Raw genomic sequence first — 15,340 nt, 5'->3', positions numbered from 1 at the left:
GCTTGCGACCTAGCATGCCAAACCGTGCAAACCTAGGTCCAAGCCGCCACACGCGCCATTGGCACATGCCAAGCGACGTTTGCAACCTAGCATGCCAAGCCGTGCAAACCTAGTGCCAAGCCTCCACACGCGCCATTGGAACATTCCAAGCGATCCTTGCAACCTAGCATGCTAAGCCGTGCAAACCTAGGGCCAAATCCGCTACACGCGCCATTGGCACATGCCATGCAACACTTGCATTTTGGCATTGCCACCTGCACCCAATGCGCAACCTACAGCCAAGGCATTCCACATATGCCATTGGCACATGTCATGCAACCCTTGCACTTTGGCATGCCGCTCCTACATCAAAGGCCACGATTCCTCTCAAGATGCAAAATCTCGACCGTCGAAGGTCGCCACCGAGTCGGCACATCTCTCAAGCTCAACTTATCAAACACCAGTGACATGCTACACGTTTTCCACAAAAACACTCGAGACATCAATACATGTCACAAACTGGGGGATGCTCTTTAGGGTTTTGGTTTGGCGGTTTACAGCATGCGGCATACACAAATGCCCGTTTCAAGACAGTGTATTAAGAATAAAACGGTGAGTAAATGCAGGAAGTAATGGTGAAACGCTCTTTCATTATGGAACATCAATTCCATCAAATTCCATCAATACCAGGCGTTACCACCTCTTCCCATTTAACTCATCCGTTTCTTTTTCTTACGAAGCCAGAGTACGTTTCACTTAGACTTGTATAAATAGGTCTTACCTATTTCCACCAAGACGACAAGTTTTGGTGAGGAGAAATACAATACACATAAAGGAAACTTTTCTAGCTTTCCCAAAATCTTTCACCTTCTGATACAAGTCAAGTACTACTCTTCCAGAACTGTTCTGGTCTCAACACTCTCTTCGCTTCCCTCCCTAAACCAGCCCTTCTCCTCCTCTTTGTGACCGAAGCAAATCCGGAACGGCCATTTCTTGGTTTAGGCCGGAGTTGTACAGATTGATCTCTCGAATCTAAAGTACTCCCGTGCAACACATTTGTTTAGGGTTTAGATTTGTTTCTCACTCACCTACCGAAATTACCAAAATCGGCAGAAACGATTTTCACCCATAAAAAATTGGCGACCACAGTGGGAGGGTTTATCTTTCGGTTACAATGTCAGTTTTCAATCCTCGATCTCATATTTCGATCCAGGCATCAGGATGACAGAAGCAAGCGATCTGTTCAGGGATCCACAACTCGACTACCAGACAACCTGGTTACCAGTCGCAAACCGCAAGAGACGACTGGGGACTTCACAGAAACCGAAGGAAAACGATCCAGTTATCAAGTGACTCAAAACGACAGGGGACTTTCCAAAATCTCCGTGGTGCTTCCCCACAAAACTCGATCTTACACACGAAGGATCCCTTTTTCATCAGGAGACCCAAAAAACTGAGTAAGTCTAGATTGGGCGAAATATACAATTCATCCTTTTAGGAACCGTCATACTGTGCTTATCTTGTGACAATTACCGATATACACTTTCATAGATACAATATCATATTCACAAGTCATAATCAGAGTAATACTATTAAGACCATTCATTTCAAAATAACCCAATATCCTCATAAAATACCAACTGTCTATCAAAACCAGTTAGACTCTAAACCAAGCACTCAGTGTACCTTTCAAACAAAAGAAAAGAAGAACCTAAGCGAAAGTCTGGAAAATACAGAGAAAAGTCAGGGGAAGTTTTCCAACAATGGCTTGCTCTTCTTGAAAAGAACCTCCTTTGCATTCTGAAGTGCCGCCCTCTTCAACTTTAATTCCCTGGACAGCTTTGCGATTTCCGCTTCTTGCTTCTTCACTGGATCCTCGGAAGGACTCTCCACCGCTTCGGCCAGCAACTTTTCAACCTCAGAGAAACTCTTAACAAACCAAGGAGCATTGAACTCGAACTTCATGCACATATCGCGATGGAACCTCCATCTTGAGATTACATCCCCAGAAACAGTATCACCAGTCACGTTGCGCATGTCGTCAATCGAAGACAGAATTTCCTACATACGTTTAACCAACGAGTACTGACTAGTGATTTGCTTGGTTGTGGCAATATGGTCGTGGTTCTCCCATATCTTAGTATATAATTTTGCGTGTCTGGCTGGCACGCTGAATCCTCCAATAAGCACGTGATCCCGATGAGGAGCCAGGTACCGGGGATCGAAAACGGCGCCCGCGACTACATCAACGACTGACAAAGGACTCCCAACAATAATTGTGCATGTGTTTACTGGAGTGCTTTTCATTGTCTGAACAGCAACGACGTTCTCATTTTGATCCACATTCATCTCAAAATCGCCCGGTACGGCTGCTACAATTAGAGACAAAGATGCATCTCCACCAGTCTCCGTCTCAGGTTCATCATCAGAATCAGCTTCCTCCTGCAAAGCCACGGATTAGACACTTCCCAAAAAAAGGGGGAGGGAACGTGTGGCTTACCAATTCGTCTTCAGATCGAACAGAGGAGGATTCAACACTACTATTAGAAGAATTACTCTCACCATCGCCGGACTCTGAGCTTTCATCCTTCCCAGCTTCCCCATCGACATACTCAACATCACCACCCTCTGTCCGAGGGAGGGACGTTTTCCGTCTAGTGGCGAGCTTAGTGAAAACGTTTGTACTGTTGAGAACCTGGACGAGATGCAAGGACAGATATTCAGAATAGAAATGAAGACATACGCGATCTAATCAAGGTCAAGAAGAAAAATCATACATACCCGCATGTTGGATAAACTAAAGGACGGTAGAGCTGAGAAGTCTGACTGGAAACCGCCTGCACGATTCTTAGACCTTCGCTCCTTCGCCTGAGGACTATCTGCACTCGGGCTAACAGATTTTCGCTTGGGTGAAGAAGGATCTCTCAGTAGTGGATGCTCCGCCAAAACTGCAGGAGAAGGCTTACCGTGGCGATTTTCTACCACGTCATTCACAAACCCGTGAAAAGCAAGAAATTCATCCTGCCAGAATATGTTATACTTAGAGGTTGTTGATGGACTTCGTTCCGCAAGCAGGAAAGGGAGACTTTTTCCCGGCTCCAGAACCGTAGCATCGAGAACAGTTAGCCACGAAACTTCTGGAACAATCGGCTGACAAACATGTGGGACCCCTTGATCGAAACCCATATGCCTAGCTTCCCTATCAATGTTGTAGGATACCACTGTGCAAGATCCTCAAAAGAAAGACGGCATGTGACCAGGAACACAACTTTGCATAAACGTCATCTCTCCAACGCTCATATCCGCCTTGTCAGAAGATAAGGATATGCCTGGCGCAGGAGCAAAGGTGCCGATCTGAGTTATGGACTCATTCAACGGAGCTCATGGGCGAAAATTGATCGTATGTGAATTATCAAGGAAGCTAACCAGGTTCGAACCAACCCTTGGACGCCTATTCAACCAACGCAGTATTCTGGAGCCACCCCAAGGCTTAGGGAGTACCGCCAACGGTTTTGGAGCATACTTTACGAAATTCTCCCACGGCCACGCTTGAAGAAAAGCGGCATGAACATACGAATCCACTTTCATGTAACCATTTGAAGCGCGCATATCTGAAACCAGCTGATCCAGATGCGTGTACAGAGAACCAAGAAAGAGGCAGCCAACAGGGAGAATGACACCTTTCGCCAGCTTTGCGGCAAATTTGATAAGTTCTTGTCTTATCTCTTTCTTGCCCGAGCCGTCGTCGAAGATATATCTGGATAACCAAAGAACCAGAAACGCCGCAACATGGAGAGGACTATTCTTCTGATTCGGCTCCAACTCATTCGGAAACCACTGGGACACCCACCAGCCATAGGAGCCTCCCGTCTCGTTCTCTTGCCGAACGAATCCTTTGGATTTCGCAACCAGAATGGCGTGCATTTCTTCTTCTTCTTCAGACAACTTGATATCGAGACTACCTAATACTGGAAGATTCAGCAAGGCGGCCACACTCTCCAAGGAAATAGTCATTTCACCCCACCTGCATATGGACGTATGAGTGTCTGGACACCATCTGGAAATAAAAGCAACCAAGCCTGGAATATCTTTCCTGATCTGAAGAACTGCGGAAGCCGCAACATCATCAACAATCTGCGCCTTGGTTAAGCTGGCCCTCACGCATCTCTGGCTCAGCATAAATCGCGTCCACTTCTCAAGAAGACGCAACGGGCTTACACTAGTCTTAAAGTTAATAGGAGAAGCGTGGCACTCCTTTCTCTGAATACAAAACCTTATTACACTTCCTGGACGAACCGACCGAGCCTCTCCTTCACTTTCAGAACCAGTCCAGAGAACCGACACATACTTGGGATGATTTCTTCTAATTGTAGAAGACGTTGTGAAGAACTCATCATCTATGCTTGGCTTGGAGTTACCCACATCCTTCGGCACGACAGAAATTGTTGACATCCTAACAAAAAATTCTCTTACGGTGATTTCACCTCCGAGACAACTGCAAAAGAGCAATACGAAGAAAGATTATCACGGAAAGTACATGGAAATTATTTCATCAGACACAATAGAGTCGTCCCGAACGCAATTCCAAAGTCATTTTTTTTCGCATGCAAGAGAAATGGGGACTGACGGACTCTGCATCACCACTTCGCGCAGTAAAGGGTTTGCGCCCAGCCGAATGGGCACGCCTCACCAAAGGGAACCACACAAGGCCATATCAGAAAAAGGGGAAACCCTAAATGTTAATTTTCACGGGAAAGGGATAATAATGCTCATGCGCATCTACTTCGCACAATAATTGGGACGGCGAACATCACTATAGCATCCACGCCTAAATTCCACTACAAGTTCATGCAAAACATACATATGGATGAGATTCATACGGATTCGCACCAACTCAGAATGACAATATTTCTACAAGTTCGTGAAAAGACACGCCTACAGCTAGGTTTTTGCGCCGAAAAAAAAAAAGAGACAAGGAAGAACTAATTTCAGAAGGAGCGCAGAAGGCATACCTGGAATGCTAGCTCGCCTTACCACTTTGTTAGAGCAAAGGTATGAAGAAATAAAGGTGTGAAATAAAAGGAAGACGACCCCTTTTATAGGCGTGATATTTGAGGACTCCAAATAAAGGAAGGACTCCCTTTTCAAAGCCGTGCATGGAGAAAGGCAGCCGGTCCCCCAATAGCAAGCTTGGACGCTTCCAAAAACGCACGCACCCTCCTTGCTAGCACCGGTCCCACCAAGCACTCAATCCGCGCCAGCTTCCCAATCCGCGCCAGCTGCCAATCCGCGCCACACCATGCTTCCCAATGCCATGCTCTGCCAAACGGCCTACACCCATTCCAAGCTCATTAATACTGACAAGTCCCTTTCACACCCAGTCTATGCTAGAAGCTCCGCCTCGCGCTCCAAATACTGACCACAAAGACATATGAATATACAAAGCTACCAGATGCAAGGATTGCGAATTCTACTTGCATATCGAAAAAAGGTCAGACAAGTCTCCTTATCCCTTTTTCACGACTTACTATCTCATTTCTATCCTCGTCTGTCACCATCTTATGCTTACCTTGCAACAAGGCTTTTGTTCCAAGCTAAGCAGGGTGTTGATGGTGGTTTTTAAACAAGGGGTAAAATCGTAAAACCTTACGCATAGCATGACGTCACTGGTGACGCTAAACACATTTATTAGAATATTTAATGCACTTATGTAAAAAATTACCAGGGTATCTTTTTTCAAATGCTAAACTAGGGTTTCGACACACAAAACCCTAAGCCGCACAATAGTTGTGCATCATGGCAACTATGCCAAAACCAAAGCCGCACAATCGCTGCGCATCATGGCAACCATGCCAAAACCAAGCCGCACGATCGTTGCGCATCATGGCAACTATGCCAAAACCAAAGCCGCACAATCATTGCGCTTCACGGCAACCATGCCAAATTCGAGATGCACAATCATTGCGCATCATGGCAACTATGCCAAAACCAAAGCCGCACAATCATTGCGCTTCACGGGAACCATGCCAAATTCGGGCTGCACAATCATTGCGCCACACACGCCGTTGGCACATGCCAAGCGATGCTTGTGACCTAGCATGCCAAGCCGTGCAAACCTAGGGCCAAGCCGCCACACGCGCCATTGGCTCATGCCAAGCGACGCTTGCGACCTAGCATGCCAAGCCGTGCAAACCTAGGGCCAAGCCACCAAGCGCGCCATTGGCACGTGCGCCTGCGACCTAGCATGTCAAGCCGTGCAAACCTAGGGCAAAGCCGCCACACGAACCATTGGCACATGCCAAGCGACGCTTGCGACCTAGTATGCCAAGCCGTGCAAATCTAGGGCAAATCCGCCACACGCGCCATTGGCACATGCCAAGTGATAGACGCATTTTTGTGTCTAATTTTTCCTCAATGTTCATATTGTTGGAACTCTATTTTTGTACTAATATTGTGTTTTTATGTATTTTTAGGAAATAAACATTTTTGGAAAATTCGGCTCGAAAAGTTGCCCGGGGCACCCTTGAAGGACAATTGTTATTAGGACTCTCACAATCGGTTAAGGGGCACCTCAGTGGACACCTGCTATTCGCACCCCAGTTCAGGATAGGGGGACACCCTTTCTTCTTCGTTTGAAAACTGTTTTTTTGGCGGGAAATGAAATTCTCAACTGGCAGAAGTTTGATCACAAAAATGAAGGGGGTTACGGGTCGATTCAATGGCTGAAATTTTATAGAGAGATGTGATATAGGTTAAGGAACACATTTTGGGCAGTGGGTTCGATCGGAATTGGCTGGAAAACGCGTGATGATTCACACACCCAAAACAGAGCACGTGTACTGTAACACGAGCAAAATTGAAGTTCTTGTGTGCATGGAGGAGTTCTACTAGCGTTGAAAGAGTGCTGAGACGTGTAGAAGGCTAACTAGAGCGTGCAGGATCAAATCTAACGTGTGTAGAAGCCAAAAATGGAAATTATTGTTAAATATGGGCAGCGAGCAATGACGGGATTAATGGGAGATTATACAGTGGTATGGTCGGATATTTTTGTTCTAAAACACTATAAATATAAGGCTAAAGAGTTTAGCAAGTTTGGAGAGTCTTTGGGGAAAGTTTAGGAGTCGAGAGAATCAAAAGAAAATCACGCAGAGAAGAGAAGAGTTCTGCTGGTGTAGTTGAAGACGAAGAACAAAATACTCTCCAGGAAAGTCGTTGAAAGGTGTCGCTTAACTGCGACAATTTCCAATTCCTTTCCCGCGACTTATAAACAGTGCTTACAGCACTTCATTTGTATCGTTCTTCCCTGACGCTTCCTGTGTGTTGCAAAGTACGGTCGAATATTGATTTTTTTTGACATTTCTCTTCATTGTAATCAACTTTTGAGCATCAATGAAATATTTTGAGAGGTTTTTCATCATGAGTAGCTAAACCCAATCCCAGGGGTAACGGAGGAAGCCTTTCTCGCAATATTTATGTGGTAATTTTTATTTGATTAAGTTTTGCAATATTTATATATGATTAATTGCATTGAAATTAAATGATTTAAATGATTTTTATTAATCAAATATATTTTCTCTTGATAATACATGCTTAGTTTTATACTCTTGATGTATTATGTTTGCGATTAATCTTTGATATTTTGAGAATCTGCTTTTGGCAATAGTTAGAATCAAAATATCTATTAAATTTGCATAATAAGAAATAAATAAAACTACATAAATATTGTTGAATGGTGGAATCATCACCCCTATTTTCTCCATAAAATTTATATCACTTGTTAATTGAATTTTCTACATTTCTAAATTATTCAAATCTAAAAAAAATTATTCTCTTCACAAGTTCGAAAAGAACCCCTTTTACCACAATCTACAACAACATTTGAAAATACATCAAATTTTTGGCGCCGCCGACGCGGACCTGTGCTTAGGTAGAATTTTTTTTTTTTTAGGTTTATTATTTTTTTTTTCCTTTTTACGTTTCTTTTTGTCTTTGATTTGTAGGTTCGAAGTGGAGTACTAAGGACCTTGGAAGGAAAAGCTTAAAGTGAAAGGAGCGAAAGAGGATTTTTTTTTTTATTTGTTTTATATATAGAAAAGAGAGAGAAAAACAAGAGAGATTTTTATATTTTTTTGTTTAGGTTATTTTTTCTTTTTCTTTTGCACTTTACTTTATTTGGACTTTGGACTGGACTCTTGGACTTTATTATTTTTTTTTAAAAAAAAAACCTACGGAAGGGTAGTTAAATACGAACTGTGTGCAGGGAAGGACGGTGATTACAATATCACCTCGGCCCTCGGGTTCGCACACGGCATAGGAGTCGTGGCCCGAGTCGACGAACGGTTCATCCCCCGTCTGGTGCGGGAGGTAAGTCCAATCGAAACACTCGCGAATCTCCTGTAAGCGAGTTACTGTATTCCTTAAGGTGATCATTGATTGAGGACGAATTTGGACTGTCTTTATCTTCCTAGTAAAGGGCAAGGCGTGGCCTAAACAAGATAAGGGTTCGGATTTCATCACCGCTCCCTTCTTTCCCGCTTTAGGAGAACAAAACCTAACGCGAACCCAAGCTTTAAAATATGATTAGAAAGAGACCTATAGGGTATCGAGCTTGTTAGGAAAATTTTTCGAAGGATATTGGTTATTCTTTTAGCATACTTCAAAGTTCATGACGGTTTCTGTGAGTTGAATGCGTGACTGTGCCGCCTTGTACTGCGGCGAGGCCTTGGGTATCAAAGCTCCACTAAGCTTCCCTCGCCTCGATTCAACTTACTTTGACTCGGATTGATTCCAGAGGGGTTTGCTTAAATTGTAACGAATTCCCTTTCGAGATATAGAAGCTAGTCTAGAAACAATCTATGTGAGCCATCATGCTTGTTGTTTGCTAGAAATCTCTAGGTTTGTTGTGGTAAAGTCGAGTCAGCCTGCTGTGTGATTGCTAGAACCTTCCTGTTAGGATTTTTATTTCTTTTTGATTTTTTTTAGTGTATGCCCGATTTTGTTAATAGGGCTTGGAAAAGAGATACTCTAGGTCGTCTGATTAGTGATAAACCTAGTAGTTCTTCTTGTGGAGGCGGGGAGCTCGAAGACTCTTCTTTAGAGAGCCCCGTTTTTGGAAACTTCAGTTTTGAGAATCTGCGTCTTTGTGAAGAAATTTCTCCTAGTCCTTTGGTAGTGCCAGAAATGGCAACTTTAAAAGCTTTATTGAACCCAACTAGGACCTCTCGTCCGTCTTGTATCAAGTTAGCTGAAACCGAGGCAAATTATGAACTCAAACCTGGGACTTTACAGATGCTCCCAACCTTTTTAGGAAAAGAGAATGAGAACCCCTATTTTCATGTTAGGGAATTTGAGGAAGTATGTAGTACTCTGAAAATTAAAAACCTTAGTGATATGCAATGAAAGTTAGGTTATTCCCCTTTTTCTTAAAAGATAAAGCCAAATCTTGGCTGTATAGTTTGGATTCTGAGTCAATTGAAACCTATGAACAACTTACATCTGCCTTTATACATAAGTTTTTCCCAAGGCACAAAACATCGTCTATTAGGACACAAATTTGTACTTTTGCTCAACAAGAGGGAGAATCTTTATATAGGTATTTAGAAAGGTTCAATGACTTAATTTCTCAATGTCCTCATAATGGTTTAGAGAAGGTTAGGTTAGTTCAGATCCTCTACGAGGGTTTAGACTATTCAACAACGACCATGGTTGAGTCCTTATGCACAGGTGGGTTTGAGAATAAAACTGTTGATGAGGCGATGACATTTTTGAATGAAATCTCCAATAAGACCCAAAAATGGGAAAATAATAGGGAACCCCAGAAAACAATTCTTCTAAGTAGAGGAAATGTCAATAGGGTAGAAGGATCCTATGAGTCAGATGCTAAAAATAGCAGCCATATCCAAAAGGTTAGAAGCGTTGGAATTAGGTCATTCTAGTGGTACTAGTGGTAGAATAGAGCCTTTTGGGGAAGACCATACTGTTGAAGAGCAAGCCAATGCTCTTTATAACAACACTAGATTCGATAACCGTCAGAAGTTTGACCCTTATTCAGAAACCTATAACCCTGGCTGGAGAAACCATCCCAACCTTTCTTGGTCTAAGGGCCAGAATCAAGGTCAGTCTAGTAACTCTCAAGCTCCCCCAGGTTTTGGCTATCCTAAGAATCCTTCAGCCCTGGCACAGTTTCAGAACCCTTCGGATAAGAAGATTATGAGTTTAGAAGAGTCTCTTGCTTTGTTAACTCGTAACACTATGGAGTTTCAGCAATTTGTTGCTCAAGGTATAGAAGAAAATAAGAGAATAGGTCAGGCTAACTCTCAGGCTATTTCCGAGTTGAAAACCCAGGTTAGTCATATAAATGAGTCTTTGAGGGAAAAAGGTAAGTTTCCTAGTCAAACTCAACCCAATCCTAAAGCAGAGAAATCGTACAATCATGTGAACTCTATTACAACCCTTAGGAGTGGAAAGAAAGTTGACAATAAGGTTGCCATGCCTGATAGTGAACATGCTATAGTTCACCCTTATGAGCCAGAAAATGAGAAGACTGATAGAGTCTCCAAAGAGACCAATGAGGGTCCTGATGAGCCCGGCTTTGTTCCCAGAGCCCCGTTCCCCCAGCTGCTAGTTCCGACTAAGAGGGAGTCCAACTTTATCGATATATTGGAGGTTTTTAAGCAGGTTAATATCAACCTTCCATTATTAGATGCAATTAGGAAGATTCCCTCTTATGCCAAGTTCCTTAAGGACTTGTGTACGCGAAAGCGTAAGCTCAGTGTCCAAAAAAAAGCCTTCATAGCTAGTCATGTGAGTTCTATTATTCAGAATACCACTACTCCAAAGTATAAAGACCCAGGGTCCCCTACCATTGCTTGTACAATAGGTAAGTACCGTGTTGAGAAAGCGTTTCTTGACTTAGGAGCCAGTGTGAACTTACTGCCATACCATGTGTACCTTAAGCTAGGACTTGGTGAGATGAAACCTACACAGATGACACTTCAGTTCGCTGATAGGTCCGTTAAAATTCCTCGTGGTGTGATCGAGGATGTTTTCATAGAGGTCGACAAGTTTATATATCCGGTGGATTTTGTTATCCTAGATACCCAACCTATCCCTGACCTAGAGAACCAAATACCAGTGATTTTAGGTCGCCCGTTTTTAGCTACATCCAATGCGATCATTAACTGTCGAAATGGTATTATGAATTTGTCTTTTGGTAATATGACTATTGAGCTGAACATTTTTAATATTAGTAAGCTACCCTCTGAGCTAGATGACACGTGCATTGAAGAGGTCAACATGATAGGAACCTTAGTTCCGAAGTCTGTACCAAACACCGAATCGGAAGATCCATTAGAGAGTTGTCTAGCCCGTTTTAGCATGGATTTCGACGATGATAGCAACATTGAACAAGTAAATGCTCTGTTGGATTCTATTCCTATGTTAGATACCAATAGATGGAAATCTAGGTTTGAACCATTACTAGCTACCGAATCTACCTTAAGCCCTTATTTCGAAGAGCCTAAAGATCCTCCTAAGTTGGACCCCAATTATGTATTTGTAGGCTCATCTGACATTTTGCCTATAACTTCGGATTTGGATGGTGATCATGAGATTAGGCCAGTAATCGTGCTTCAACACAATAAGAAAACTCTAGGGATGATCATAGAGGATATGAAACATATAAGTCCTATAGCTAGTATACCTCAAAATAATTTAGAGGATGAACCACCTGATTATAACTCAGAGAAAGCAATTGACCTTTATCAGGAACCGGATGGTCTAGAAATTAGGAATATTGTGACTAGTTTATCTAGGGACACCCAAAACCCTAAATTTGGGGGTAGAGATTGTCAATTATCCCCAGTAGAAGTCCCTAACTTGGGACTCAAGCCTAGTGCATCTGAGGTATCGCTTGAGTCTATTCAGACTCCGCAACCTGATCCGCCTGATACTGTTCAGGAGGAAATCCATATGTTAGAAACCCGTTTTTCGGATGAATCTATTTTTCAAGACACTCTAATGAAGCCCAACTGGAGGCTCTGGATAGATCCGGTTGTCTTGCAAGAAACCTTAGATGAGGATGTGCTCCTTCTGTTCATTTTTCTGAGCCAGTGCAGTTGTCTCATATTGGTGTTAGCTCTATTTGGTATTATGGACCCACAACTTTTTCGGCTATTGGTATATGACTTTGGAAGGTGAAGATCCTTTTTGAGGTATTTGATGTCTGGCTGAAGACTTTAAACTTAGCACTTCTTGGGAGGTAACCTAATCTCACGCAACACGGTAATATCTTTCCTCAACCCTTTTTGCTTCAAGTGGTAACAATTTCTCCTCGTTCATGCTGTTAATTTTATCATTGGAAACATTGAGTACAATGTTAGATTTAAGTTTGGGGGTATGGGAAAATCTTTTAGTTGCAATAAATAAACTCCAGAGCCTAGAAATTTATGCGTATTAAGGATAGCACTAACCAATCTAAGTGGATGGAAACATTTTTGTTTTAGGAGTTGAGGAACCAATCTGACTAGATGGAAACATCTATAGAGTCTATTCATAAAAGCACAGAGCTCAGGTGTTAGAAATAACATGATAGTTTCGCCATATCTCGTCGAGTCCTTTTCACTTTCTATTTTAAGTTTTCTTTTATTTCAAGTGATTTGGTGGGGCACACGATTCAAGTTGTTACATTTGCTAGGGTGAAATAGAGTGACTGAGTTACCTTTTCAAAAAAAAATTAGACCAGACCAGTAGAGCAATCGGAATAAATACTAACATTTGGATAGCAATATGTGTGTGTTCTCCCTGTCTCCGTCGCCTAAATAAGCGTGGAATGCAGGATCCACGGTAATTACCATGTAATCTGCTGACAAGAAACATGCGCTTGGGTCCACAAGGTCCAATCATGTTGTTAGTTCTTAAATAAATGTGTGTTTAATAAAGTCGACCACTGGTACCCTTGTATATGCCAGTTGTGTTGACCTAGAGTTAGGATTATTGACCACTGGTTCCCTTGTATATGCCAGTGTGTTAATATTAGTCAGACCGGTATCTCAGTCATTTAGGTTAGGTTCACCTTGGCAGAGGCCTTCAGACAGATATGGGAAACACCGTTCACTTTTCAACCATCTACATTTTTCTTTTTCCATCTTCTTAATCTTTTCATGTGATTAGTCTGACTTCGAGTATGATGTCCATCGTGAAACTATCTTAGTAGAGCTCTGTCACTTATATGAATTTTAGTATGCTTGAGTGAAAACTCGTGTACAGTAATTGGAATTTCGCATCAGGGTACTTCCTCCTATAATTAATAAGTATGCCAACCAAGGAGGTTCTTTAGTGCTTTCCAAGATTTTGCGTAGATAGTTAGGGTCTGGAGTAAAGGTTTTGTGGGTACACCTCTGGAAACCCTCCGGAGACAACACTCCGCCACTAGGGCCACCTAGGGGTTCAAATGATTTTCCTTTCTAGAATAAATTTGTTCGAGGACTAGCAAATAATAAGTTTGGGGGTATTTGATAGACGCATTTTTGTGTCTAATTTGTCCTCAATGTCCGTATTGTTGGAACTCTATTTTTGTACTAATATTGTGTTTTTATGTATTTTTAGGAAATAAACATTTTTGGAAAATTCGGCTCGAAAAGTTGTCTGGGGCACCCTTGAAGGACAATTGTTATTCGGACTCTCACAATCGGTTAAGGGGCACCTCAGTGGACACCTGTTATTCGCACCCCAGTTCAGGATAGGGGGACACCCTTTCTTCTTCGTTTGAAAACTGTTTTTTTGGCGGGAAATGAAATTCTCAACTGGCAGAAGTTTGATTACAAAAATGAAGGGGTTACAGGTCGATTCAATGGCTGAAATTTTATAGAAAGATGTGATATAGGTTAAGGAACACATTTTGGGCAGTGGGTTCGATCGGAATTGGATGGAAAACGCGTGATGATTCACACACCCAAAACAGAGCACGTGTACTGTAACATGAGCAAATATGAAGTTCTTGTGTGCATGGAGGAGTTCTACTAGCGTTGAAAGAGTGTTGAGACGTGTAGAAGGCTAACTAGAGCGTGCAGGATCAAATCTAACGTGTGTAGAAGCCAAAAATGGAAATTATTGTTAAATATGGGCAGCGAGCAATGACAGTATTAATGGGAGATTATACGGTGTTATGGTCGGATATTTTTGTTCTAAAACACTATAAATACAAGGCTAAAAAGTTTAGAAAGTTTGGAGAGTCTTTGGGGAAAGTTTAGGAGTTGAGAGAATCAAAAGAAAATCACGCAGAGAAGAGAAGAAATCTGCTTGTGTAGTTGAAGACGAAGAACAAAATACGCTCCAGGAAAGTCGTTGAAAGGTGTTGCTTAACTGCGACAATTTCCAATTCCTTTCCCGCGACTTAGAAACAGTGCTCACAGCACTTCGTTTGTATCGTTCTTCCCTGACGCTTTCTGTGTGTTGCAAAGTACGGTCGAATATTGATTTTTTTGACATTTCTTTTCATTGTAATCAACTTTTGAGCATCAATGAAATATTTTGAGAGGTTTTTCATCATGAGTAGCTAAACCCAATCCCAGGGGTGACGGGGAAGCCTTTCTCGCAATATTTATGTGGTAATTTTTATTTGATTAATTTTTGCAATATTTATATATGATTAATTGCATTGAAAATAAATGATTTTTATTAATCAAATATATTTTCTCTTGATAATACATGCTTAGTTTTATACTCTTGATGTATTATGCTTGCGATTAATCTTTGATATTTTGAGAATCTGCTTTTGGCAATAGTTAGAATCAAAACAATTATTAAATTTGAATAATAAAAAATAAATAAAACTACATAAATATTGTTGAATGGTGGAATCATCACCCCTATTTTATCCATAAAATTTATATCACTTGTTAATTGAATTTTCCACATTTCTAAATTATTTAAATCTAAAAAAATTATTCCCTTCACAAGTTCGAAAAGAACCCCTTTTACCACAATCTACAACAACTTTTGAAAATACATCACCAAGCGAAGCTTGCGACCTAGTATGCCAAGTCGTGCAAACCTAGGGCCAAGCCACCACACGCGCCATTGGCACATGCCAAGCGACGATTGCGACCTAGCATGCCTAGCCGTGCAAACCTAGGTCCAAGCCGCCACAGGCGCCATTGGCACATGCCAAGCGACGCTTGCAACCTAGCATGCCAAGCCGTGCAAACCTAGTGCCAAGCCGCCAAATGCGCCATTGGCACATGCCAAGCGACCCTTTCCACCTAGTATGCCAAGCCGTGCAAACCTAGGGCCAAAGCCGCTACGCACGCCATTGGCACATGCCATGCAACACTTGCATTTTGGCATTGCCACCTGCACCCGA

Source organism: Papaver somniferum, chromosome 2, assembly GCF_003573695.1.
Source record: "Papaver somniferum cultivar HN1 chromosome 2, ASM357369v1, whole genome shotgun sequence".
NCBI classification, from domain to species: Eukaryota; Viridiplantae; Streptophyta; class Magnoliopsida; order Ranunculales; family Papaveraceae; genus Papaver; species Papaver somniferum.
This window is presented reverse-complemented; position numbering follows the sequence as displayed.